At 48.4% G+C, this 4,324-nt stretch overlaps 1 long non-coding RNA gene across 1 annotated transcript; it reads right to left on the bottom strand.

The window, feature by feature from the left end:
- Positions 1-1,249: 1,249 nt before the first annotated feature.
- On the bottom strand, positions 1,250-3,706 carry LOC105540046. Its single transcript, XR_001006144.1, has 3 exons — positions 3,676-3,706; positions 2,704-2,776; positions 1,250-1,607 (listed from the first exon to the last, which is right to left on the bottom strand). It is a non-coding gene; the product is annotated as an uncharacterized LOC105540046 (long non-coding RNA).
- Positions 3,707-4,324: the final 618 nt, after the last annotated feature.

The raw sequence follows: 4,324 nt of genomic DNA, 5'->3' as shown, positions 1-4,324 counted from the left end.
CGCCACCGTGCCCGGCTAATTTTCTGTGTGTGTGTGTGTGTGTGTGTGTGTGTGTGTGTGTATATATATATATGTTTTTTTTTCCTGAGACGTAGTATCGCTCTGTCCCCCAGGCTGGAGTGCAGTGACGCGATCTTAGCTCACTACAACCTCCGTCTCCCGGGTTCAAGCGATTCTCCTGCCTCAACTTCCTAAGTAGCTAGGATTACAGGCGTTTGCCACCATACCTGGCTAATTTTTGTATTTTTAGTAGAGACAGGGTTTCACTATGTTGGCCAGGCTGGTCTTGAACTCCTGACCTTGTGATCTGCCTGCCTCGGCCTCCGAAAGTGCTGGGATTATAGGTGTGAGCCACTGTGCCGGCCGTGGATTCTTTTTTTTTATAAAGGCACGCCCTCTCCCTCCACACCTCGCCACGCAAACAGCGCTAACTGTTTCCGCACCAACTTGTCCCTCACCACACTTAGCAGTGTTGAGGGGGGTGCCCTCCAAACTCAAACAGGAGTGAGGGTCCCTCCTACCGAAAGAAAGACAGTTGGTTCCTGCTGCCCACAGGTCAATTCCGATTCCATTTGCAACTGGCCCCAGCTGCCTTTCTAGACCCAGGTCTCTTGTGTCTGTCCCCTCCTGCATTGTCATTCAGTCCCCTGGGGAAGTAATCATGTTGCATGTGGCAGATGGCTTCATTGGGGAATGGTGGGGCAGGGGCGATGGGAGGCTATGCCCGGGATTGCCTGAGTTACAGGAGGAGATTATGTCAGAGCTGAGCGGTAGAGGAAGGAGGGGCCCCAGGGACAAAGGGAGAAGAGCAGCCCCAAAGGTTCTGAGAACTCCCCATGAATAAGACTTCTCTGAGGCCGAGAGTGACCAGGGTGCTCTGACAACAATATTATTTCCTTTCAACACGTTGATACTCCATTTTCTCTAAAGCGCACAAGATGCAGACAGAAAACCTAATAATGTTTTATCCTATGGCATAGCCTTTGAATTTCTCAGCAGCACACAACATATAGCAGAGAGGTAAAATAAAAAGGAATACAGAAAGAAATTAAAAAAAACAACCTGATGTTGCAAAGAAAGGACATAAAGGTTGGGGGTGAGGCCAGCCTGGGTTGGCTTGTTCAGCGAAGGACGCACAGTGAGGACGCACAGTGAGGACGCAGGCCTGGTGAGGCCTGGTGACTTGAGGGCCCTGCTGTGCTTTCCTGGGGGAAGGCCACTGTGACAAGGATTAGAAAAAGTCAGTCGATTTTGTCCTGCTGTGTATAATTACCTCTCCATCTATTTATAAAGCCTTGAGGAATTAAAGCAATTATTCATCCTAAAAACACCGTGGGCAGTGACGCCTCCAAAGATAGCTACTGCATAACCCCTCCGCCGCTCTCCTGCAGCCCCGCCTGTGCTGCGCCTTCACCACAGGGGAGGCAGCACAGGTGCGGGGGCCATGTGACCATCCCAGGGTCTCAAGAGTCTCCCAGATCCAGGACTCGGGCAAGTCCCTCCACCGCTCTGCGTCTTGAGGTCTTCATCTGTAAGTGGGGATGTGACTCTGTCTGTCTCTCTCGGGTGTTGGGAAGGTTACACAAGTCTAGATCTATTTGCAGTCACTAAGAATATTTAGTAGATGTTGCCAGTTGACTGAAATCAACCTGGACTCTGCCCCTGCTCCCCAAACCACCCTCTCCTGGCCGCGCAATCCTTCAGCTCCTCAGGCTGATTCCTGGAGTCATCTTGGATTTATCTCTCCCTCTCACACCTCACATTTAATCCACTAGCTAATGCTGTGGGCTCCAGCTTCAGAACGCATGTGCACGCTGCCCTGCCCCCTCCTCCATCACGACTACCCTATTCTGACCTTGACAGTCCCAGCCCCTTCCTCCCTCAGCCACAGGGCTCCAGCTCCAGCTGCTGGGTGGAGGCTGGGCTCGCGGCTGCTTTGGAGACTCTGCTCTTTGCTGTTCCTTCTCCTGGAATGCACGTCCCCACACACCTGCCTGCTCACATGCTCTCCCGTAAGCCTTGCTCCAAGGGCACCTCCTCAGTGAAGCTACCCTGACTACTACCACCCACACCACCCTCTCATGGGCTACCCCACTTCCCTGGATCATTTTTATCCATAGTGTGTATTCCCCTCTGGCACACCATGTCATTTACTTTTTCATCTTTTCGCTGAACTGTTCTTCTCTCTAGAATGGCGGTTCTCAACCATGGGCCATCTGTCAGTGTCTAGAGACATTTGGAGTGATCATAACTAGGGGTGGGGTGTTCCAGGCACCCAGTGGTCACAGGCAGAAGTGCACAGGGTTAAGAACACCCACCCAAAGAACCCCCATCCCACATGCCAACACAGAAGAGGTTGAGAAACCCTCATCCAGACTGTAAGCCCTGTGAGGGCAAGGGCCCCGTTCCCTGTTTTGATCACTGCAACATCTCCAGCACCCAGAACAGGGCTTGACATCACGGATGCCCAGTAAATGGGGAACAAACAGAGACTGGTACATACGCAGAACTGGGGAAATGTTGGTCATTATTATCGTTATTTCTCATGGGTTTGTATTGTTTCTGTGCCTCAGGTTTTCAGGAAGGTCTCTGCTTTTCCCCTGGGCAGTGCAACAGAGGGAAAGAGTGTTGGACATGGAATCAGAGACACCCTTCTGAGCCCCAGCTTGGCCGTTATGAGCTGTGTCGCTCTGGGAAACTCACTTAACCTCTCTGAGGTTTTGTTTCCTCATTTGTTGAGTTGGAATACAATTTGTTTTCCTCCTCATCTTGCAAGCTGGTGAGATGAGCAAATATGATGATATGTCAGAATGCTTGTAAGTACTAAATACCTTCCAGTTATTGTCATTATGTGGTCCCTCTTGCAAAATGGAAAAAGCAATTGATTTTACCATGGTTGCCAATCTTACATCGGTTGTGAGGAGCCTATTATTCATAATTTCAGTGTGTTTCCCTTTCTGCCCATATGGCACTCCTCCCTTAGACAGGTATCTTGAGGCAAGAAAAGGAGCAGGTGGCCTTTAAAATACATTGCACATAACGCGTGCATTTCACTGAACAGCTTTTTGCATTTAAAATGCAGACAATATGCTCAAAATAGTACTAATAAATTTTCCATCTTGAGTAATGTATCTCAGACATATTCCAAGGGAAAATAATTAAAGAAAAACTCAATAAAATAGAGATCATAAAAAGGGGGGTTTATAAATCAAGAGAGTGGGCTTCTAGCCGTTCTCAATACAGCCTTTGAGTGCAAGGATCCCAGATGTTTGATTTGGACACATGGAATCTTGCAATAGGATAGCGTACTTCTTATGAATGAAACATCAAAAGGCATACGGCAGTAGATGCAATCACGTTGGCAAACGTGTGTCTTGGAGAGCAGAAATGGCCAGCTGAATGCTTCCTTCCTCACTCGTGAAGTCAGGAGTAAAGCTCCAGGGAGTGCCTTCCGCCCTGTTGGCAATGAATGGCCTCTCCTGACAGATGGCCCAAGGGCCTTTGGCTAAAGATTTGCAACATCAAAGAGTGAGTGGCATGGCCTGGCCAGCCACCTGAGACAACGTACTTTGTTCCAGAACGTGGTTCATAGTTTCACCTTTCTGGCTCAGTGGGGATTAAGACTGAAAGAGGCTTTGGAGACGTTGATAACAGATGAATGTAAATATTATTTACCTAGCAACATAACACTTTTTTTTCTTCTTTTTTTGGCTCTTTCATGGAGTCATTACTCTTTCCTTTGAGTTGTCAGTTCCTTCATTTAGTCTATTCCTTCAACGATTATTGATCAAATCATTATTTGTGCTGGGCAGCGTTCTAAGTCCCAAGAATTTTGTGTTAAACCAGTACCCTGCCCTCATAACGCCTATAATCTAGAGACATCAAACAGTGAGCGCAGGAATAAGCAGTATACTTTCAGAATGTAGTCCGTGTTCTCAAGGGAGGAGATTATGATGTAACAGAGCTTCTTTTCACCTCAAAGGAGGGCCATTAAGAAGGGCCAGTCAGGACAGGTGATGCTGGCAAGAAGGGAGCCAGCCTGCGACGTGCTGGGAAGACAGGCAGAGAGACTATACGTTCAAAGGGTGTGAGGCAGGCATGAGTTCGCAGAAAGTGTGTCAAGGGCTTGGAGCACAGTGAGTGAGGGGGAACAAAGACAGGGAGGTGCTAAAGGGTCAGGAGGGGCCAGACCCTCTGGAGCATTGATGACTATGCTGTGGAATGAATTTGGATGTTGTTTAAGGGGAATGGGAAGTTACTGAAATATTTTAAGTAGAGAAGTGGGATGCACTGATTTACCTTATGAAAAGCGTTCTCTAGCTGC

The sequence above is a fragment of the Mandrillus leucophaeus genome, unplaced genomic scaffold, assembly GCF_000951045.1.
Source record: "Mandrillus leucophaeus isolate KB7577 unplaced genomic scaffold, Mleu.le_1.0 Scaffold214, whole genome shotgun sequence".
Lineage (NCBI taxonomy): Eukaryota > Metazoa > Chordata > Mammalia > Primates > Cercopithecidae > Mandrillus > Mandrillus leucophaeus.
Note: the sequence above shows the minus strand (reverse complement) of the source record. Positions and strands in the feature narration are given on the sequence as shown.